Raw genomic sequence first — 24,957 nt, forward strand, 5'->3', positions numbered from 1 at the left:
TGTTGTCAGGCAACGTCACCTGACGTCTTTCAAAGTAAAATTCCTCGTTCAACTTTTTATTGATTCAGTTTGTTACTGTCTAAAGTAATTAAGACTGATTTGAAAATGATAATAAAACTAAAATAAAATGTTTTCACTTCTATTTAACCTACAAAATAAATGTTTGTTAATACATTTATTTGGAGGTAATTAAAGTAAAATAAATAGAGATAGAGGTGAAAGATATTTAGTTACAAATTTATAGTTTGTAAATGTTATATGATTAGCTGAGTTTATACAATTTACTTGGAGAGAAAAATAGTTCTTTTATTGACCTACTTGCTTTATTTTATTTTGACGGTGTATCACCGGAAATGGCCAAAACCTCGATCAAGTGTCGCTGATTTCTGAGCAGTAAATGACTGAAATAAAACTTCACAGTGTTGCTGTTGGGATGACGGACAGCAGAGAGAAAGGTGAGTTTGAGAATCTTTTACGTGTTTTTATTGTTGTGATTGGTTTAGAATAACTTCTGAATAGTTCATAAGACGCGTTCAGATTATGGAATAACTTTAAAAAGGATTTAATCGTCTTTTTGGTTCCTGAGTCTAAGTTCTGTTGTCATTCCTGATAAATGTGTCCGTTTGAGCCGTATGTGAGACGGAGTTCGGTTACAGTACAAAACAGGCATTGAAATTTATAAATATCCCCTTGCAGGGAGGAGTGACCTTGGTGTGTTGCCTATTGGGAATTTGAAAATATTATCTATTATTATTAAATTAATTGCACTACCGTCTCTGTCTCCAGGCCCCGCAAAGAGACTTGTCCGCAGAATGAGCAAAGAAGAACCTCCAAAAGGTTTGGTCTCAGCTGTGGTTGCAGTTTCAGTTTTGATGGGATTTTTTCCCCCCAAATACTTTAAAATTACATTTTATATTATTTTCTCAGTTACTGTGAATGAATTTTGTCTTTATTGAAGGATATTCAGCACAATGACAAAACTAAACTAAACACTAGTATTGAAAATTACAACTAAGGAATTAAATAAAATAATGTAAAATGTATTATATACATGGAAAAAATAAAAGACGTATTAATGTGTAATTTTGTTATGTTGGTGCCTTTTTACTCAGTTATGTCATCAATTTTGACAGAGTGTCATATATTTCTGAAATCATGGTGGGGACTCACAATGTGGGAAAAAAATTAAATATGTAAGCTATTTTATCAAAATACTTAGTGCACAGCATTTTGTTGAAGTTGTTGACACAGACACACCAGCAATTTAGTCTCTTGAAACATACCTGGAAATTGTCTTCCCTGTTCATTGAACTATGTTGAAATATTTCTTAAATTCCAACATCATACATATTTATTTGTGGACAAACCATTAATGCATCTGATTTAATATTGTTTACATGCTGTTCCAAATTACCATGTACTTTATCGATTCTAGAGAGGGAATCTGTTGCCATCGCAGACACAAAATACATTCTTTGAAAATCCAGAGTTATGTAAATTACATTTTCAATAACACAAAAATAAAAAATCGGTGAGAACAGATAACTTGGAGCTTAAGTTTTATTTGAGGGATTAATTTATTCTTTATGTTATTGAAAGAATAAATCGTGCAAGAAAGGCTCTGGTTTCCAGGGATGACTTTCATGTTTGCTGCTGACCATATCAGTCCCTCAACCAAGCAACAAGGCTGACAGATTGGGAGAAAAATGTTGTTGACACTTTCATGCTAATATTTTCTTACCTGTAGCTTTGCAATACAATTCTCAAGGTAAGAAAAAAAATCCTTTTTAGTTATTTTTTTCTCAATTATATGACCTCCATTATGTAGTTACATTCAGCCAACTACATAAACACTTAAGAAATTATTAATGTCGCTGGCAGATTTCAGTTTGAGAATATTTTCAACCAAGAATAGGAAATGAGATACAATTGTGGTCAAAAGTTTGCATACACTTGTAAAAAACATCATGTCATGGCTGTCTTGAGTTCCCAATAAGTTCTACAACTCTTATTTTTCTGTGATAGAGTGATCGAAACACATACTTGTTTGTCACAAAAACAGTCATAAAGTTTGGTTCTTTCATAAATTTATTATGGGTCTGTTGAAAATGTCACCAAATCTGCTGGGTCAAAAACATACATACAGCAACATTAGTATTTGGTTACATGTCCCTTGGCCATTTTCACAGCAACTAGGCGCTTTTGGTAGCCATCCAGAAGCTCCTGGCAAGCTTCAGGTCGAATGTTTGACCACTCTTCTTGACAGAATTGGTGCAGTTCAGCTAAATGTGATGGTTTTCTTGCATGAACCTGTTTCTTTAGTACTGTCCACATGTTCTCAATGGGGTTTAAGTCAGGACTTTGGGAAGGCCATTCTAAAACCTTAATTCTAGCCTGGTTTATCCATTCCTTTACCACTTTTGATGTGTGTTTTGGGTCATTGTCCTGTTGGAACACCCAACTGTGCCCAAGACCCAACCTTCGGGCTGATGGTTTTAAGTTTTCCCTGCAGAATTTGGAGGTCATCCTCCTTCTTCATTATCCCATTTACTTTCTGCAAAGAACCAGTTCCACTGGCAGCAAAACAGCCCCACAGCATAATACTACCACCACCATGCTTGACAGTAGGCATGGTGTTCCTGGGATTAAAGGCCTCACCTTTTCTCCTTCAAACATATTGCTGGGTGTTGTGGCCAAACAGCTAAATTTTTGTTTCGTCTGACCACAGAACTTTCCTCCAGAAGGTTTTATCTTCGTCCATGTGATCAGCAGCAAACTTCAGCCGAATCTTAAGGTTCCTTTTCTGAAGCAAGGGCTTCTTTCTTGCACGGCAGCCTCTCAGTCCATGGCGATGTAAAACACGCTTGACTGTGGAGACTGACACCTGTGTTCCATCAGCTTCCAAATCCTTGCAGTCCTGCTTTTTGGTGATTCTTGGTTGACTCTTGACCGTCCTGACCAATCAAAAAAATAAGAGTTGTAGAACTTATTGGGAACTCAAGACAGCCATAACATTATGTTTTTTACAAGTGTATGTAAACTGTTGACCACAACTGTACATGGGTTGGACAATGAAACTGAAACACCTGGTTTTAGACCACAATAACTTATTAGTATGGTGTAGGGCCTCCTTTTGCGGCCAAGACGGCGTCAATTCGTCTTGGACAAGTATGGAGCCAAGGGAATGCCATGATATGGCAGCCCAAACCATCACTGATCCACCCCCATGCTTCACTCTGTGCATGCAACAGTCTGGGTGGTACGCTTCTTTGGGGCTTCTCCACACCGTCACTCTCCTGGATGTGGGGAAAACAGTAAAGGTGGACTCATCAGAGAACAATACATGTCTCACATTGTCCACAGCCCAAGATTTTCGCTCCTTGCACCATTGAAACCGACGCTTGGCATTGGCACGAGTGACCAAAGGTTTGGCTATAGCAGCCCGGCCGTGTATATTGACCCTGTGGAGCTCCCGACGGACAGTTTTGGTGTAAACAGGAGAGTTGAGGTGCACATTTAATTCTGCCATGATTTGGGCACCGTGGTTTTATGTTTTTTGGATACAATCCGGGTTAGCACCCGAACATCCCTGTCAGACAGCTTCCTCTTGCATCCACAGTTAATCCTGTTGGATGTGGTTCATCCTTCTTGGTGGTATGCTGACATTACCCTACATACCGTGGCTCTTGACACATCACAAAGACTTGCTGTCTTGGTCACAGATGCGCCAGCAAGACGTGCACCAACAATTTGTCCTCTTTTGAACTCTGGTATGTCACCCATAATATTGTGTGCATTGCAATATTTTGAGCAAAACTGCTCTTACCCCGCTAATTGGACCTTCACACTCTGCTCTTACTGGTACAATGTGCAATTAATGAAGATTGGCCACCAAGCTAGTCCAATTCAGCCATGAAACCTCCCACACTAAAATGAGAGGTGTTTCAGTTTCATTGTCCAACGCCTGTAAGTGCTTCTGTTAATCTATGACAGAGTAGTAACTTGTAATAGTCCCTCCAGCGTGTCCTGGGTCCAGGTTGTACTCCACCTGTCCTCAAACGGCAATAGGAGAAAATTACAACTCAAGAAAGATTCAGTAAATCCAGGCTTTGTTTGATGACTTCAGTTTTGTCATCAAACATTAGTGAACAAAAAGAACGTCATGAAGACCAAGCAACAAGTCAGGCAGCTTGGAGAAAGACGTTGGAAAGATTAAAGCACACCTCAAGATTTATCATTTCAAGTTGTCAACCTAAACTGACAGGATGGAGAGAAGCAGCCAAGAGACTCACCTTAACTGTAGAGGATCTGTAGAGATGGCCAAAAGAAGAAATGTTTGCAGTTTGTTCAAAGTCATAGAGAAGAAAAGGCAAACATGTGGAAGAAGGTGTTCTGGAGGGATAATATTTTTTTTTTTTACTTTTTTGACTATATCAAAACTGTATTAAGTGGAAAACTACCATACATGCATTGAGGGGAAAAAAATCTATGTCTCATAAAGACTGAGATGGATGTTCACATTCAGCTAGACAGCTGAAAAATCTCTTCCTCCATCTACAAAGTATGGAGGAAGAGATGAATAGAAATACATACCATACTTTTCAATTCTTTACTTTTCAATACTTTTCATTCTTTGTTGGTTCAGTTTCAGACTTCAGACTAGTTCTTGTTGGAAAAACTGGTGCAGGAAAGAGCTCCAGTGGTAACACCATATTAGGAAGAGAAGCCTTCAGAGCACCAACCAACCACTCCTCAGGTAACAATGAAATATAGAACCTGGACAATAGTTTAATTGCATGTCATTCACTTCCATATTTGTTAATTTTGCCTATAAATTTGTATTTTCCATCTACAGAGACCGCTGAATGCTCCAAACAACGAGAAATGGTCTCCAGCAGGATGGTTTCTGTTGTCGACACTCCTGGTCTCTTTGACACCAAACAGTCTGAGGAAATAGTGAAGAGAGAAATCTCAAAATGCATCAACATGACGACACCAGGCCCACATGCCATTCTGCTGGTTATCAGATTTGGACGTTTCACAGCAGAGGAAAGAGAGGCTGTGATGAAGGTGGAGGAAATCTTTGGAGAGGAGGCCTGGAAGTACACCCTGATCCTCTTCACACATGGAGATGAGGTTCAGTCAGACTTTGATCAGAAGTTAAAGAATGCTGGACCTGAATTGAAAGAAATATTAAAGAAAGCTGGAACAGATACCATTTGTTCAACAACCTCCAAGTTAGTGATCGTCGACAAGTTCTGACTCTGCTGCAGAAGATCCAGAAGATGGTAGATGACAATGGAGGACAGTTCTACTCAAATGACACCTATGAAGAAACCATGAAGATGTTGGATGACAGAGAATTACAAATCAAACAGTACTACGAGAACAAACTGGAGGAGAAAATAAAAGCTGTTAAGGCAGAGTATGAGAAACTGCAGAGAGGAGCTGAAGAGGAACATGACCAAGTGGTGAAACAGTTGGAGCTCGAGTTGGAGGAATTGAAACGATATTACAAAGTCTTAGAGAGTGGAGTCCGTCAGTTTGTAGAGCACATGACCAAAGATGATGACTGTGAAAAACTGTGCAAACAGTATCAGGAAACACTGAAACTGAACTGAAGGACACAAGGCACACTTTGAGAATAAATGTGTGCAGACACATTTATTTTGTTTATTGATTCAGTTCTCTAACTTTCTATTATAAAACAGATTATGTGAATTTCTTTGCAATCCGATTAATGAAACTTATTTTTCAACCAATATTGTCACAAGGTCTTGTGATTTTGTTTGTTGTTTTGCACAAAACTACTTTCATCTCTGAGGGAAAAAAAAGTGTCCTCTTCCTGGAAGGTGTGCTGGCTCTGCATTCCCATCAGTTTGCATATAAGTGAACATTGCATCTTATAGCATCTGGAAAACAATAGAAAATGGGTGTAGAGGTTCACAGTTCCTTTTCTGATTCCCTTTCTGAGCATTAGCTCATAATGCTTAGAGTTTTTATATAAGGAAAATAAAGCTGGAAATTTGCAGTGTGCTGTAAAATACACATGTCCCTCTATTCAACTCAAATTGTGATAAACATGTTCAATTATTTACAGGTATAAAATCTTAAGGTATATAAGCTTCTTAGTTTGAAAATAGTCTTAGATTTTTTTTGTGTTTTTAGCCAATAGGGTTAATTGTGGTTCTCCTAACTGACCTAAAATAGTAGAAGTGTTGTCTGAAAAGATAAATGTGAGGAGGTGGAGTTTGGAGAAGATTATGGCAAAATGTCCGTATCTAGAGAATCTGCTACAGACGGTCAGAGAGGGAAGCAGATGCTTGGTGGAAGTTTTGGCAGGAGGAAGGCATGATTGGAAAGCTTTTTATTTTCCTTTTTTAACCATTTTGTCCTTGGCTCCTAATTGGCCTTCATTGGTAGATGTAAAGAATAAAAACACAGAGACTCATTAATGTTTTTTTACTTGAAGGTTGTAGAAGAAAAGTCTTTATTTATTAGATCAACATATTGTCCACAGCCATTTATAAAGTTGAAATAATGAAAATGCAAATACCTCTCATCTGCTATTGCATCACAAATTCAGAATGATAAATGAATGTTTTCAGTCCCTTTCCCGTGTCATAATGGTTAAACATCAACATTGCAGTATAAAGGGTTACCAATGGTGGTGCTTCTTCCATCTACTTGTACACTGATTCTTCTTGCTTATTATGGTGATTCTATGATGTTCCAGACAAATTTTATGTTTTGTTTTCAAATAGTGGGCCCGTGTCCCTACAGGACAGGAGAGGTGTAAAGGGGGTCGTGAGAAACAGGACTTTATAATTCATATTCATGAGGAACTGCTGAAGAACAAGCTTCCGGTCACTAGGTGGCAGCAGTGTTCAAGGCAGTAGAAATAGCTGCACAGCACAACAGCTGAGGATGCAAAGCCAAATGTTTTGAGTTAATGTCTTCAGTTATAGAGGAGAAGTTTGACAAAATGGCAGCAGAGGACAGTAAATCAAGTATAACAGAGGCAAATGACCAGGATAAGATTTATTTATTTTTTCCAAACACAAGAATAAAGTCATAAGATGACAAAGTTATATTATAATTTTAAAAAGACGCAGCATTGCCGGAAGAAAGTCATTAAATTATAAGTCAAGTAAATTTAATAAGAAAAAGAAGCTTCCTTATAGTAATCTGTGACGTGACCAGCTCAGTCAGACTGGTTTTCTTTCTTTGAAATAAAAAGTTATTTAAACAAAAGTCCTGCGGCTGAAAATTTGATTCTGATGTGTTGAGAGTGTTAAACCAATACCAACAATAATTTCTAGAGATCCTCAGTATTCCTCAGTTTAACGCAGTTTGAGAAAGAGTTATAATATTACAACTTTATAATTGCACAACTTTAATGACATATAAAACACAAACAACCCTCTCCAAAAAAAACTCTTAATCTGGTTCTAAGCAAGTAACACACCATGATATAGACTAAACTTACCTTTTTCACTATGAAAGCAAAATGTTATGATGCACTTTGCATCTCGTCTGACAAGCTGAAATATAAACTTGATGTGTGAGTGTAGCGTCTTGGGCTGAAAGAAAAGCAAGATCTACCCCAAACAAAAAAATCCCTATTTTGATCTTCAACTTATTTGCAACATTGACGATATGTGACGTGAATGAAAGCTTGTTTTCTATTTTTATTCCACAGTATTTCTATGTCTCAGCATCAACTGGCATCCAGTCATTCTTTAAATGAAAGGAAAACTTATGGACATTTTTTTGCTACCAAACAGCTGGACTTTCAACTTATCATAAACAAAAAGACCTATTATATTATTTACTGAAAAAAACAATTTCAACTACAGCTAATGCCGAGAACAGGTCTGCATTTGTTTTCTTTTTATTTTATGAAAAGGTAGAAAATGAATTGTTCTAAAATTCAGCTAATTTTGTTTAAGAAAACCATATGTATTTTTAGCATAATTAGAACAACACAAAGTCATCAATCTTACAGAAGGTGTAACAAAAAAGGATTATGTGAAGCAATTGGGCTGAGCTGGATTTGTTCATCATATTTGAGGATGAAAACTGAGGAAGTCGACCCAAATAGAACAGGATGAAGGAAAGCATGAGTTGGAGCGACTGAGAGTTAACCATAAAACCAGAACAGTAGAACAGTAAACCAATAGAAACCAACAACTTAAATAATGTGGAGTATAATTGGTGACATGGGAACCAGATGAGCAAAACCAAAGCAACTGAGAGCCGCAGTACAAAGGCAAAGGAGCTGAAGAGAAAGAGTTTGTTAACACACAAGGATAAAACTATTAACATTGAAAATAAAAACTCCAGAGTATAAATAAGATTGTTACACAGACACAGTAAACAATAACTATGATTAAGATAAAAACATTGACATCAAATATCAAGAAATAAAACAAAGTAGTTCCCAGATTCAATTCAGTTTATTAATATAGAACTGAAGGACAACAAATATCCTAACAAGGCAAAACATAATCCCAAAGTAACCCACTTCATAGAGAAACTTGAAATCATAACATGTCTTCTTAGTATTTCATTTGGTCAAATGTTATCTAAGGAAACTTTATAAACTTTATAAAAGAACAGAACAATAAAAGCATTACCTATGAATTATTATTGATTGAAAAAAAGAGATACAGGAAAAAAGGCATTCAGTGTTTTATTTTATCTTCAGTGAAAGAGATGAGTCCTAAATGTAAATTAGGTTTGCTTTAAAAAAATACTTATGTTATTGAACACAAGTATTTCAATAACTGAAATAATTGTGTTCTTATAACTAAGCATTACTTATATTTCACTTGATGTGAAATGACTACTTGAGGCTTTCCTTTGCCTGTTCTTTTGTGATTTTCTTCAATAATCAGAAATGTCAGAAGATTCTGAATCACATTCTTTGCAAACTCCTTGTTGTATTTGGCCATCACATATTTCCAATAATCTGATGCCTTCAGATTCACATCTGGACGAATATCCCAGTCTGGGAAAATGTCCTCATATTCTTTTTAAGGATGGATTCATTATTTGTGGCACTACTGCAAAAACTAGAATCACTGATAACAAGAAGAGCAGAAGCCTGTTCAGAGTTTATTTGAGTGTGAAGAAACTAACAGACCTAATCCATTTGGTCGATGCAAGGAGGAAAAGTGTTGAGTGTGGTTTTCTCCACCTGCATCACACGGTATTTTGCAGAATGGACACTGTTGGCCACATCCAATCACTCTGGTAAAAATCTCATTCTCTGGTTTCATACGGAGGACTGAGAGTTTTGTGTCAAAACTTGTGGATCTAAACTTGACTCTGAGAGCTTCTGTCATTTCCTCGAGAGACACAGTGAGAAACTGAGCAAACAGTTCCTCGTCAGCATCGTTCAGAATCAAGAAGGCATCAAGAGCATCTTGGGAAATCACCAGTTTATCACCCAGTTCTTTTCAGATATTTGCAACAAATGTCCCTGTGGGGAAAAAAATCTAATCTGTGTGCAACAGATCAGACTTGAGACTCTGGCAAAGACCAAAATTATTTTATTTCTCTTGTCGTTTGCAAACGGAGAACACACAGCAACCACAGCACAACAGCTGTACCTGCTATGAGCTCTGACTTGGAGCTGCAAGCTCCAAGTCAAACATATTCAATTCCAGTTGAACAGGTTTTGAAAATTATTAGAACTTGAACTTGCTGGTGTGAATATTCAGAACACTGTGGTGAGTCGGTCAGAACTCCAAAGAACGCAGAGTCGTACTCCAGGTGATTTAACTCGTACTTGCCGTTTATTTAGGTAATTTTGTGTGTGGTTCTAGAAAATAAACAACAATACAACATCAGTGTCTGTATAACATGACTGAAATAACATCACACATACTAAATAACTGCACTCTCAATGATTCTAAACATCACGTTTCTACATACACGCGTGTATAATTCTAAAGTGTGCACGTGAACAGAGCATGCTATTAATTAAGCGTAAAACTAAAATACTCAGCTAAATAAACAATATTATTAACAGCTAACATCACTTACTTGTATTTCCACGCACACACATCAAGGAAGGTAACAATAAACAACAGCCGGTTAAACGAACAAATGCGAAAGTAACTATACTCCTTTTTCACTCTTTTTTCTCTCTTTCTTCGTCTGCATGCTGCAGCTGCTCTAAGCCCCGCCCCTTAATGACTCATCATGGCAGTTTGTTATACAGCCTTTTTCACAGCCGCCCCCGTATTCACCTGTGAATACGAATATCAAAAAAAGGCTGAATAAAAGGAGGTGGTTAATCATCATTAGGCAGGGTAGGTAGGCTGACCAGCCTTGCCACGGGTCGAACATAGGTTCGTCCCTTCACAGTCACTTCAGCTGATCTGATCCGGGTGTCTGGCCCAGGAAAAACTTGAGAGACTTTACCCACAGGCCAGAGGGCTCGCGGAAGCTGGTTGTCCACGATCATGACCACATCTCCTACTTGTAGATTTGCTGATTCAGTCTGCCACTTCTGGCGGGCTTGGAGTCCTGGCAGGTAGTACTTCAGAAAGTTCTGCCAGAAATGGTCGGCTAGAATCTGGCTGTGCCTCCATCTTCTCCGCCCAAGAATCTCTGGGCTGTCATAGATTACTTGCGGCAGCGAAGCATCCCACCGTCCCATGAGAAGATAGTTGGGGGTCACCGGGTCAGGGTCTGCTACTTCAGAAGAGATGTAACCTAGGGGTTTTGAATTAAGTATCCCCTCAATTTCAATCAGAACGGTGTGCAGCACCTCTTCAGAGACGGTTTGGGCTCCGATGATGACTTGAAGAGCAGTCTTTAGCGAGCGAATTTCACGTTCCCAGCAACCTCCAAAGTGTGGGGAACCAGGAGGATTGAAAATGAACTTGATTTGCTGGCAAGCTAGCTGCTCTTTGAGGTCAGGTTGAAGGGCTTGAAATGCTTCCTGCAGCTCACGTTCTCCTCCTCTGAAATTTGTCCCCTGGTCACAGAGGATCTCCTTCGGTTTCCCACGCCTGGCTATAAAGCGTCTCAGAGCCATCAAGAAAGCATCTGTGTCCATACTGGGGATCAAATCAAGATGCACTGCTCTTGTTGTTAGACATTTAAACAGTAGTCCCCACCTTTTTTCATGAATGCGTCGGATCTTGATAGTGTATGGCCCAAAACAATCCACCCCCGTGGAAAAATGCCGGCTTGAATAGACGCAGTCTGGCTGGAGGGAGATCTGCCATCCGGGGTGGGTTAGGTTGACCTTTCCACCTCTTGCACTCAACGCAGGATCTCTGATGGCGGCGTACTGCTTCACGTCCCCGTAGCACCCAATATCTCCTTCTGATCTCAGCGAACACCCTTTCTGGCCCAGGATGTTGGAGCTTCCTATCATAATCTTGTATGATGAGTTGGGTCAGAGCATGTCTTGGGTCCAGAACAATGGGGTGAACTTCATCTATTGCCAGGTCAGGATTCCTGCGTAGACGGCCTCCTACTCTGATGAGCCCTGTTTTCTCATCATACTCAGGTGCAAGTAAAAGAAGACGACTAGATTTGGCAATAGGTTTACCAGCCGTTAACTGGGTGATTTCTTCCAAGAATGATTCCCTTTGGGCTCGTTGTAGAGCTTCTATTTCAGCAGCAGCGTAGGAATCAGCAGTAATAGGGTGGCTGAGGTCAGCCGCCCCGTGAAGGTGATGTACAATGGCCTCCAAGTAGCTGTCCCAAGTTTGGTGCTGGCGTGGATCTGGAACACTGGAGCTGGACACAGTTAGACAAACAGCTTGTCGTTTCAGCTCACCTTCAGCATTACTCTGGAGTGGAGGAGGTAGGTCAGGCCAGTAACCTGGAGCTAGTTTCAGGAATTCCGGACCATCTGTCCACCTACTGCCTTTGCAGATGTCTTGGATGGTGAGACCACGAGTTATATCATCTGCTGGGTTGTCTCTTGAGGGCACATACCTCCAAGTTGAAGCTTCCGTGATTTCTTGCATTTCTGCCACACGAGTGCCCACAAAAACCTTGTATCTGCAGGAGTCTGAACCCAACCAGGTTAGGACTGTGGCTGAGTCAGACCACAAGGTACAGCTGCGTATGGAAAGAGTTAACTCAGAGCTGACGACTTTGCAGAGCTGAGCACCTGTTAGAGCAGCACACAACTCTAACCGCGGAACAGATTGTTGCTTCTTTGGAGCAACCCGAGATCGAGCTGCAAGGAAGGCAACCTCAACTTCTCCTTCTGGACTCTCTGTTCTGAGATAAGCCACTGATCCATATGCCTGTTTCAGAGGCATCACAGAATACATGGATATCTCTTATACAGTTGGGCTGGTCTAGTCTGTGACTGGTGTAGCACCTAGGCAGGGTGATCTTGTGCAACTGTTCCAGCTCTGCTTCCCATGCATGCCACTTCTGCAGCAGCTCCTCAGGGAGTTGTGGGTCATCCCAATCCCTCTGTTTCTCCCACAGGTGGCGTACGATAACTTTAGCTCGAGTGGTATAAGGCACTATGTAGCCAAGAGGATCATACTGACTAGCTAAAACTCTATAGATGTTCCTCATAGTAGCCACTGAGCAATCAATGTGTCTGTGTTTGTAAGTGAGGGTGTCAGACTTACAGTTCCAGTGTAGCCCAAGGGCTGGCTCTTGGATGTCAGACTGACCTTGACTGAGCCACAGCTCACAACTGGATGACCTGAGGTCTGGAGGAAGATGGCAGATGACATCTGGATTGTTACTGGCCCACTGCCTCAACTCAAATCCCCCATCAGCCAGAAGGTGGCGCAGTTTATTAATGAGTGTCTTGGCGGCTATTGGACATGTGAGACTCTGTAAGCAGTTGTCCACGTAGAAGGACTTGTTAATGGCAACACGAACATCTTCTTCTGGTTGGCTGTGGTCTATGACATGTTTTCTGCAATGCGAACGTTGCGCAACAAGGGCTGCAAGTAGTTCCAAATGAAAGTACTTGCCACTCGTAGACATCAGGGGGGTTGTCTCGGTTCATGTCCCGCCACAGAAACCGAAGCAACGGTCGATCTGCTGGTAGGAGCCTCACTTGGTGGAACATGCCACGAATATCGCTGCTGAAGGCCACAGCATGTTCCCTGAAACGTAGGAGCACCGCTAGCAGGGCAGGGCCGAGAGTGGGACCTGGTAAGAGGAGTTGATTTAGGTTGTAGCCTTAGTGTTGAAATGAACAGTTGTACACCACCCGGTTCTTCCCATTATGTTGGACCATGTGATGGGGTATATACCAAGCTTCACCAATTTTGTCGGATTGATGGTCCACCAACTTCACTACATAGCCAGATTCTACAAGCTTCTCAATCTCCACCTGATAAGCAGCAGCTTGTTCTGGCGACTTGGCTAGGCGCTTCTCTGTGCTTCTCAGGAGAGGTAACACTGCTTCTGGTGTGGAGTTCAGTAGAGGCATGTCCTTGATTCGAAGAAGGGGTGTGGCATAACGTTCAACACCACCGACATTGACTCTCACCGTCTGTTCTTGCAGGAGCCTGATTGCTTCGTGATCTTGCCGTGACCTAACTGCTAACTTCTCACTGCGATAAGGGAGCACATCCATCTGCCATAACTTCTCTACACAGGAGAGCAACTCTGTAGGTGATGATGTAGATGTGAAGAGACAGTGACTCACATTCGTGATGGATTCCATGGCTTGTGCTGGTCCCTGTAGTGTCCAACCGAGGAGAGTCTTCACTGCTGCCGGCCCACCAGGTGGTCCCAGTTTGATTGGCTCCACAGGGGTTATAAGGTGTGTGTAATCGGCATCAATCAGTAACATAGGGCGGACTCTGTTTAAAGGAGGGAGAGGCAAACCTGACAAATGTTTATACTTCTCCTGAAGTGAGACAACTGGGTGGGAATGCTCTGCTAAACTCAGTTGCTCGGCTGTAAAAGCATTCTGGATGCTGTACACTTTGTCAGGGTTGGCTGCTGGGGAAATTGTGAACGACACAGCCGCCCCGTGGAGCTTCTCCACTTCTTGTCTGACTGTGCGAAGAGCTAACACCTCTTTGCTTCCTCTAAGGCCCAACTGTTTGGCCGCAGGCTGAAACAGAATTGTCCGCTCAGAGCCATCGTCTAAGACTGCATACGTCTCAAGGGACTTGTCACCATTCCTCAGGACTACCTTACTGATCTTCAGGAGCACCTTGCAGTTGTAAACTGGTCGGTCATACATGACTTTATTGGCAGTGTTAATAAGGCAACTTTCTGCTGAAGGTGGAACTGATGCTTGTTCTTCCTCTGCTCTCTCATTCACCTCATGCAGCACTAGCAGATGTCTCCTACCACAGGTTTTGCAGGGAGCTTTAAGTGTACACTTTGCCGCTTGGTGGTTACGTCCACAACGCCAACACTTATTATTCGCTTTAATCCATGTCACCTTCTGTTCTTTGCTCAAGGTCTTAAAATTGGAACAGTTGTTCAGGAAGTGCTTGTCGTTGTCACAATATGGACAGTAGGCCGTAACCTTCTCTATTCCCTTGGACTTGTTAACAACATGTCCAGGTGTAGGTGGTACTGCTACACTATTTGATCCAGAGACCTTCTCAGTACCCAGGAGGATAGTAGCAGTCTTACTTGAGAGTTTGGAAGTGCGCTTGGTATCAGGCTTCTTGTTAAACGACTCCTCTCTCTTCGGGGGCTTCATGCTGTCTTCCTGAACTTCCAGCTCATATTCTAGCCAATCAGCAAAGTCAATGAGGGTAGGAATGGCTACTCTCAGGGGATGGATAAATCTCTTAAAGCTGGCATTGAGGTCATAGGGAAGTTTACTTAAGAGTCTTGAAACATGAGAGCCACAAGCTAACTCGATTTGACCTCTTTGCCCCAGTTGTTCCAACATGCCTACTAGTGACCGGACGTTGAGGGCAAACAGACGAAAGCTCTTCACATCACCACAGCGTATATTGGACCATCCATTAACTCTGCAATCCGTTGCACTGCAAGCTTGTGGGGCTGTCCATACATTTTCGTGAGAGCCAACATTGTATCAGTGTAAGGTTGCCTTGAGTTGCAGTAGGAGTCTGCTACAAGTGAAGCTTCTTCACACTGGAGATGATCAGTGAGGATCTGGTACTTGTATCTTTCCGTAGCATCGCCTGGTAATAGATTCTCTAAGGCAATCTTCATGCGTGCAAACTCTCTGGGATCTGGTGATATAAATCTGGGGATTGTGGGCTTCGGCCCCCTGTATGTGGTTTCTCTTGGTGGCTCATTAAAGCTGGGAACTTGGACAAATGAAGATTCTCTATGTGAATAGGAAGGTGCGTTCTGTTGTGGTGTGTCTGCATAATACGGGCTCTGAGGCAGACCGCCAGATGTTTGGGAAACTCTAGGATTAGTGAAATCTAATCGCAGGTTTCTTTGGGAGCTGAATGTTGGATATTGTAGCTGCTGGTATGCTGGAGAATTGATATGGGGTTGGTAAGGTCCATAACCACAGCTGTACACACTTTGAGGTGGAGGAGGTGGGAACAGAGGCTGATGGGCTGCTGGCTGGGACTGTAAAGCAACCATCAGGCTCTGAACTGTTTACGAAGCTCAGCGTTTTCTTGGCGCATCTCTTCGAGAGCAGCACTAAACTCTGGAACGTGGCTGGTCTGCTGCTCCCCGGTGACTTGCTCCATAGATTCACAAAGCTCTCGTTCTTGCTCCATATCATCCCTCAAATCCATCATGTCGAAGCTCTGGCTAATGGGTGGTGATGGAGATCTGGCAGTTGGACGCACTAGTCCTTTGCTCCTCTGACAATTCCCCTGCAGCTGCTGTTCTGAATCTACTGTGAGCTCCAGGTCCACTTAGGTCATAATCTGACAGGTAGGAAGGAACTGACATCCGTCGTTTGGGTCGAGTGTCCAATGCCTTTGACTCTGGGTTCTGCATCTTAAAACAGTATTCTGCTCCTCCGGCTCGAAGGACCATTGAAAATTATTAGAACTTGAACTTGCTGGTGTGAATATTCAGAACACTGTGGTGAGTCGGTCAGAACTCCAAAGAACGCAGAGTCGTACTCCAGGTGATTTAACTCGTACTTGCCGTTTATTTAGGTAATTTTGTGTGTGGTTCTAGAAAATAAACAACAATACAACATCAGTGTCTGTATAACATGACTGAAATAACATCACACATACTAAATAACTGCACTCTCAATGATTCTAAACATCACGTTTCTACATACACGCGTGTATAATTCTAAAGTGTGCACGTGAACAGAGCATGCTATTAATTAAGCGTAAAACTAAAATACTCAGCTAAATAAACAATATTATTAACAGCTAACATCACTTACTTGTATTTCCACGCACACACATCAAGGAAGGTAACAATAAACAACAGCCGGTTAAACGAACAAATGCGAAAGTAACTATACTCCTTTTTCACTCTTTTTTCTCTCTTTCTTCGTCTGCATGCTGCAGCTGCTCTAAGCCCCGCCCCTTAATGACTCATCATGGCAGTTTGTTATACAGCCTTTTTCACAGGTTTGATGCACAGTCATGTAGCCACAGGATGGACAGGATGCAACCTCTTTCTTACTGAAAGGTCAGTTAATTGTTTAGATGATAAACATCTTCTTGCTCAAAATATGGGAGTTTCCAAAAATTAGGATGCTAATGGAACAATTTTCCATAACAAAAACAATGTTAGCCCTTGTACGTAGCTTCTGACATTCAATGGAGAAATTTGTTAGACCTTAGGGCTTATTCCATCTTATTGTTTACCTAAACTATCTGTTGTTTTCTGTTAACAAACACTGGTGCCTTGCTTTGTTACTTGTGGTGAGTCATTAGTCCACTCATCAATCTACTGCAACTGAGAGAGGTCAGCAGAAAACCTTTCTAAGTATTGCCTACATACTTTTATCAGACTGGACATTACTAATGTTAAATGAGTAATAATTAAATAAAATTGTTAATAGAAATAACAACATAATTTTCACTTCACATCCCGAAACAGGACATTTTTGTTGTTTTTGTTTTTTAATGGCAGCATCTATGTGGTTGATGAAGGACTTAAGATGTTGGTCCTCAAACTCATAAACTCCAGAATCAGAGAAAAAACTCTCCCTAATTCTATCAGATATTCATGATAGTATTCATGACCCCGCCTCTCCCCCAAAACATTCACTGTAGATCAACACCAACATCCATCCTGATACCACTGGGTACCAGTGTGTTAGAAAATGGATGGATTGTTTACTGTAGTAAAATACTTTATAGAAATACAAGAGAAATATTGAAGATTTGAGATTAACCAAACTGGTAAACATTGAAATATATAGAAGAGTTTATCAAAGGTAATATTTCTATCACTTCAGGTCCATATCTTCCTCTGAGTCATTTCTTTCCTTCCTCTGCCGCCTGATTAAATAGTTTATATTCAAATTAATTTCCTCTGCTGCTCGTCTGTTTATTTGAGACTTCAGGGTTACGGTCTCTGACCTCTAGGGTCTCTCTCTCTCTGTGTGCTTCAGTTCTACCTGGCTGCAACAGGTGAATGCATTGAATCTCATCAGCCAATCAGTGAAGAGCTTCATTCCAGCTGCCAGGTTCCTTTTTCCCTGGTTCTTGATCTGAAGTGATCTTGTTTGTCTGCTGACTGTTTGTGGGATTTAGGTGATTTTGCTGCAGCTTTATTGGGAAGAATTAAGGCTCATAACTAAAGTAATGTGTTTCTATTCACAGTGGAAGCTGCCATTTTTATTCTACGTTTCTCCTGTTTTGTGGTTAGACAGGGAGTTCAGGTGTTGAACCTTTTTCAGTTCTCCTATAGAAAGTGTTTTATAGTTAAAGGTGATGTTTAGTTTATGTTTTAGCTTTGGAGACCCTGAAGCTTAAAGCTTCTCAGTGTTTTCTGTCTTCTGTGATTGAGGTTTTAACTGAACTGTAAAATAAAATACATCTTTTTCTGCTGACATCAACTGTTTACTGATTTTGTTTGCACCCAGTGCCAGAATTTATCCTTAATTGTCTTGAGGAGGGGATGAAACTCTTCCTTAAGGATTCATGGACTCATGATTCAAGAGTTGTTGTTGTTGATCCAACACAGCCAGAGATCAGGTTGGGCTGTTAGTGTGCAGTTTATTATTGCTCTGTAATGTACAACAGACACATTGTTTTAACTAAAGTAGCAAGATAATATCAGACTGATGAAACTGTTATTTGGCACCTGATTTAAATACAAGATCATTTTTAAATAGACAGCAAATATTATTATGAAGTTATTTTTATTAAATTTTGATAACATTTTAATACAAACTTCTGTAGATCCACAACAATATATTTTATTAAGCATGTAATAAACAAAATGTCCTATTTCTTTATTTGTAGAATATATTTTATTTTAACAAAAAATGAGCAGCTTTTTATTTGTTTACAGAAGAATAGAGAATCAGCTGCTATGACATTTAGTTGGAAATAAAAACATTCAACATAATTATCACAACACATCAAGTCAACACAGAAATAAAGATCTGACAAAAAGCAAGTCATGTAAAAACTTTGAATTGAGTTGAACTGAATGTTTCTGTTACATTTGATGATAAATGCTGAGGATAAAAACCTAAATACATTTGAATGAAGTCTGAGAAAAACTCAAGATAAAACCCAGAACTAGATGTTTGTAAACCCTAAATCCTTTTGAATGTAACAAAATAATAAAAAGGGGAAGAATAAATGACATTTCAATGAAAGCAAAATGTAATGACATTGAATATGCTTTATTTAATAACATTCCTGCACCCACAGAGCAAAAATAATCAAGACAAAAGTAATTGGACATCAATCTTAATTCAATTCAAGTTTATTGTTCTAGCACTAACTCATAGCAAATGTAATCTCAACCAGATCCATTTAATATACAGAAATACATAATCAGTTCAACCACATCAGATTTAAAATTAAATAAATTAAATAAATTCTAATTCTGCGTTCAGATTGGTATTTAATTTGGTGAAACTTTTCTATCTAAGGAAACTCAGTAAATGCATCCAGTGATTGACTTTGCAGCAATGACCCACTGAATGATGTCATGATAATGGAGAATTGATCACATTGAGTCGTTAACAATGAACAATAAATTTGTACTGAAACTCTCCAATTATCCATATAATGTGGAAACAAACATTCAATCTTTCAACAAGAGTGTAAATATTTTCAGACAAGATATGTTGCAAACAAAAGTTAATAAAATAATAGAATAACAAATGCTAAAATTATAAATGATCAATGAAGAAAATAAGGAGCTGCAGTAAATTAGACTGAAGTTGTTTAATTTGGCTTTTGTTAAAGAGGTGAGTCAAATGTGTGAATTTGGCCTTTCAAGAAAAGGACAAAAAATTCTACATGCAAAAACCAATTGTGTTCTTACAACTAAACATGAATTATGAATTCACTTGATGTTGAATGATTTCTTGAGGCTTTCTACTGCCTGATCTTCTGTGATTTTCTTCCAAGTATCAGGAATGTCAGCAGGCTTTGCATCATATATTTGAGCAAATTCCTTGTTGTATTTGTTCATCACATATTTCCAATAATCTGACGCCTCAAGGCTCACATCTGGAGGAATATTCCAGTCTGGGTAAATCTCCCTATATTCTTTGTAAGGATGCCATTCATTCTTTGTGTCACTGCAGCTAAAACGTTTTTCACTGCTAACAAGAGAAGAGCAGATGTCAGTCGTGAGTTTTCTTGAGGTTTCCCACCTGTACCGACCTAATCCATCTGGTCGATGCAAAGAAGCAAAGTGTTGAGTGTGTTTTTCCCACCTGCATCACAGGGTATTTTGCAAAATGGACACTGTTTGCCACAACCAGTCACTTTGTTAAAAAGCTCATTCTCTGGTTTCATATGGAGATTTGAGAGTTTTGTTTCAAACTTTGTGTTTTTAAACTTTTCTCTAAGAGTTTCTTTCATTTCCTCCACACACATGTTGAGCCAGTGAGCAAACTGTTCCTGGTCAGATTTGTTCAGAACCATGAAGGCATCAAGAGCATCCTGGGAAATTACCAGTTTGTCACCAAGTTCTGTGCAGATCTTGACAACTAATGTCTTCAGACTGTCAGTGTTTTCTGTTTTTGCCTTTTTAATGGCATCATTTATGTGGTCGATGCAAAACTTAAGATGTTTGTCCTCAAACTCACAAATTGTAGACTCAGAGGAGAAATACTCCTTAATTCTTTTAGATGTCCATAATTTTACATAATCTTCATATAAACAAATGTACTTCTGAAAGTTGTTGAAGTCACCTTGAGAAATCAGATCCAGTAAAATGTAATACTGGAAGGACATTCGTGTGCTGAACTCCTCTTTTGTCATCATTTTATCAACAATATCAGGACCAAGAGAACGACAGATGAAGTTTTCAACAGCAGGTTTCAGACACTGATTAGTGAATTCTTCAGCTTTTTTCTGGCATTGATCTCGTTTGTGGAAAACATCTTTGAAATCTGTGCAAAACCTTTCTTTGTTTTTCTGCAGACATTTATAAGGATCATTTTCTTGGATAAAATCTTCATGCATTTTCTGAAACTTTCTGGCTGCAGATCCACAGATGTGTTGTTTCAGAGACACTTCAAACTCAATGTCTGTGTCAACATCAGCTTTGTTCAGCCTCTCATCAATGATGTGAAGAATCTCCTGGATGTAAGTATCATGATAGTTAGTTTTTCTTGATTTTATCACAAATACAATCATTGCAAGCAGAGATGATGCTGTCAGCCAATTCTCTTTCCGTTTTATGATTTGTAAGAATCCTTTTACTTGGCTTCTCCATCCCTTTTCTGTGTATGTAAAAGGCTCCAGTCCACAGTCTCTGAGGTTTTTTCACTCAGTAGTTCACATGCATGGTTTCCTTTGTGTGAAAGATTTGTTCGTAACTGATGGGAAACACTGGTGAAAATATTTGAAGTCTGTTGTTTAGAAAAAGACAAACTGTTCATTATTTCAGTCCACGTTTTATTAAAACTTTCATCAAGCTCTCTGTCAGTCATTTGAACTTTTTTCTTACGACATTCATCAATTAAATCACAAACTGCTTTCTCAATTCTTTCTCTAAAAGTGGCCTTGATATTGTCAAGTTCTTTCAATCCCTTCTTAATATCAGCAGCTGCTCTGATCTGGTTGAACATTGATCTTTCAGTTTCTCGTCGAAGACTCTTGATGCTGTTGGAGAAATCCTCTCTGTATCCTTCAACCAGATAAACATGACCTTCTGGCTGCTCAAAGTATTTCTTCAGGTTTTCAAGGATCTTTGTCTCCCACTTGATCAGCTCTGTGGTTGCTTCACTTTTCAACACAATGATGAATTCATTCATGTCTGATATTTCAGATGTTGCAGTAAATGAACCAAAATTAGAAATTCTTGTCTCTGCTTTGGTAACCCAGCTGTACATTTCCTTTTTGAACTCCCACTCCCATTGGTTGTACTCTGTGCAGAGCCTCATGTAAGCATCAGCCACCAGGCTGTTTCTGAAGCTGTAGATGAAGTTTTCATGTTTCACTGCGTTCCACAGGCTGGTTATCCACTCTCTGAACTCCAAGATGTCATTAGAAGTTGAGCCACACTTTCCCAGCTGTTGGATGATGTTTTTCTTGAGTTCATAGACAGTCTCACTGTATCCTGCATTGACTGGAGCCATTGGTGGGTTTCCATTCCAGAGTCCAGGAATGTAGCAGTTCCCAGTGTCTGGATTATACTCCATCACATCAGTGAAGCTCTTGTATTTCTCTTTCTTCTCCGTTCTAGCTGCTGCCTGGGTCATCTCATCCAGCTGTTCTAACAGCAGCTTCCTGTCTCTCAGGTTCTTCTCATGGGCTGAAACATCAGAAACGTTCTGGTGAACAAACTGACATTGAGGCTTTTTGCCGACCTCCTTCATCCTGAGGAAAGCATGCACCACTATCTGCAGGATGTCTTTCATCTCTGTTGAATTCTCCATGGCAATATTGATAATGGTGATGTCACTCAGCCCAACAACAAGTGTTGCCAGTTCATTGTCGTGCTCATAGCTGTTGTCCAGCTGTGCTAGCTCTGGTGACTTTAAGCCTTCAGTGTCGATGATCATCATGAAGTCACAGTTGAGAACTTTCTTCAAGTCTTCATTGACTTTGATGAGCAGCATGAAGGCACCTCTAGTGCATCGACCACTGCTGACTGCAAACTGGACTCCAAACATGGTGTTAAGGAGAGTGGACTTCCCTGTGCTCTGAACTCCAAGAACTGTGACGACCCGTATCTTGTTGTTTGGAGACACCAAGTCATTGAGCTGAGAGAGAACATCACTCACCCATCTGAGAATGTTGGAAGCATCTCCATCTACAAGCTCAATAGGAAATCCATCCAGCAACAACTGAGCACAGAGTTTTGGGCAGATGTTGCAGTTGTTGACGTGATGGATCTGTTTCTGGAAGGTAAAGAGAAGCTTCATAGATCTGACCCATTTCACGGAAGAAGTGCTGAACTCCCAGTGAGCTGCTGGAAAGTTGTTGGTCAATATTTTTTATCTCTTCTTTGTTCTCAGAATCTTTGGATTTTTCCTTGTAAAGCTCCCTGAGGCCAGAAAGTTTGATTCGAGACAAGTTGTCAAGGCTCATTCTCATCCATTTCAGAAAGTAACACCTTTCTCTTTGTTGGCTGGATATTTGCAGTAATGAAGCAGGTCATTGCTTTGGACATTGCAGAATCATTTTGTTTTTTTCTCAGTTTTTTTATGTCGCTCTGAAGTTTGCATTTGTAATTTTCAATGTTTTCTGAACCAACTTTTCGAAGACGAAATTCTTCCTTTTCCAAACAAGTCAATTCCTTCCATATTTTACTTGTAATGGAAGTTGATCTTCTTTGTATTTCATTATGTCTTTAATCTCTGCAGTCATTTCATCAGCTTTTTTCTTTCCATCCTGACACTCTGGAGAATCTTCATCAACCGTGATTCCTAGCTCATGGGCAACATCAGCCATCTGCTCTACAGACATTTTCATCTGTGGGTTATTAATTATGTCACTGACTGTTTTCCTCAGTAGTTTGACAAAATCTGCATCATTTGTTTGTTTTGTCTTTATTAGAATGTTTTTGTTCGTCAAAGCCAGACTTGTTGCCAATTTTTGAACAGAATCAACTCTGAAGTTCTTGCTCTGTTTGTTTCCTACTAAAAAAATCTTTGCTTTGTGGTTTTTGTTCATCAGCAGTTTGCAGTCAGAGTCCAGCTGGTCAAAGAAAACAAAAACTGCAGCAGATGTCTGACACAAAAAGGAGAATTGAGTTTCAAATGAAGCAATGTCTCCACGAAGGTTAGCTATAGCAACTGGTTCACTGAAGATGTCCATGTTTTTGTTTCCACAGGGAAGGTACCAGGTCAGTTCAGTCAGTCCATTGGATATTCTTCTCTCAATGTCTCCACACTCCATGTTGTGGTGAACAAAGGTGTCATGGTATTGCTGAGAATTACTCAGAAGTTTGTTTAGGATCTCTGATTTGGACAGAGAGCACTCACCCAGTCTCACAAATGAGACCATTGGAAGTTCAGAAAGAACTATTCTTTCTTCTATGAAGCCTTTTGATTCTGCAAGATTTGAAGGTCTGTACTTTTTAACAATGTCTCTCATGGCCCACAGCATGAGGGTGCACTGCTGTGTATCACAGTTAGGAAGCAGCAGAGGAACAGAGAACTGACACATGGACATTTTTAGAGCCAGTTCTTGCTGAACAAACCCATCAGAACACAGGAAGAGAGCAGTGATTAAATCAAGAGGATTTAGAAAATCATTCACATTTGAACTGGCAAGAAGATCATCCAAATTTAAATCATCAGATTCTAATTCATCGTCTTGGTTTGACATGAAAACTGATTTTATCTCTCTTGCTGTTACATTCACCATCATCAGTTTCTTTAAACAATACCATGAAAGATCAGATTTACATTTTGGAGGCTCATCATTGATGGTTTTCTCATTGATCCCAAGTATTTTACTGAGTGACAGTTTATCCCTGTAGAACTGGTCCAATCCCAGATCCTCCAGAAGCATCTTCAGGATGGTTCCTGTTTAAAATGAAGACAAATATCTTACTTTTGTCAATAACCTTAAGTCACAAATAATGGTTGTCTTTTAACTGTTAATGTCAATAATTAAATTTTTTCAGTAAGTCCAAAAGGTCCATGATATGCCCTGCAAAATATATATATACCTAATTACTTAAACTTAAAAAAAGAAAATTACAACCACAACTTTTCACGTATTTCACTGAGATTTTATGAGACAAACAACATAAAATAATTCTGAAGTAGAACTAATATAATAAATGTTTTTCAAATGATTCCTAAATTCATATCGTAATTCATATTAATAGGCCCGGTGGCCTTGTGGGGCATTGCCTGCCCACAGAGTCAGCTATGTCCTCCCCTGAACTGGAATCTCTTTATTTTTAATTTTCTATTTCTATTTTTTCTGTCTTGATTTGACACATTAGGGCTCCTACACATTTTTCAGCCATTACAACTATCTAATCAATAGTTAACATATCGCAATGTGTTGTTCCATAATGACACCGATGCGGCAGTGACGGCGACACTGCTGAGCTGTGCAAGTGTGTTAGAATCATGGCAGCAAACCAGCTAAAGCCAGAGAACTTTGCACAGGTTTCCCCCCAAAATAACCATGAATAGTTCAGTAATGCTGTTGGATGCAGATGTTAGATAAATGATGACTTGCTAATGCAAATACATCATGTTAAGCTTGTTAACAAGTTTTTCCTACTAATTTTCAAAAGTGGCTAGTAGGGTTACATTTACTTGATTAACTTTCTGAGATAAAAAAGAGTAATAATAAGAGTAGTTTTACTGCACTGTACTTTTCATTTTTACTTCAAATTCAAAAATACTATTAACCTTGAAGGAAAATTAAATGTTTGTAGAAACTCATTAATTCAGATTCATCT

The 24,957-nt window shown here is 39.7% G+C and overlaps 2 pseudogenes; one reads left to right on the forward strand and one right to left on the reverse strand.

The window, feature by feature from the left end:
• Positions 1 to 311: 311 nt before the first annotated feature.
• LOC129356002 (GTPase IMAP family member 9-like) lies at positions 312 to 6,344 on the forward strand (annotated as a pseudogene).
• A 14,438-nt stretch (positions 6,345 to 20,782) lies between these two features.
• LOC129356013 (interferon-induced very large GTPase 1-like) lies at positions 20,783 to 22,997 on the reverse strand (annotated as a pseudogene).
• Between the last annotated feature and the right edge of the window lie 1,960 nt (positions 22,998 to 24,957).

Source organism: Poeciliopsis prolifica, unplaced genomic scaffold, assembly GCF_027474105.1.
Source record: "Poeciliopsis prolifica strain line A6 unplaced genomic scaffold, Auburn_PproV2 SCAFFOLD153, whole genome shotgun sequence".
NCBI classification, from domain to species: Eukaryota; Metazoa; Chordata; class Actinopteri; order Cyprinodontiformes; family Poeciliidae; genus Poeciliopsis; species Poeciliopsis prolifica.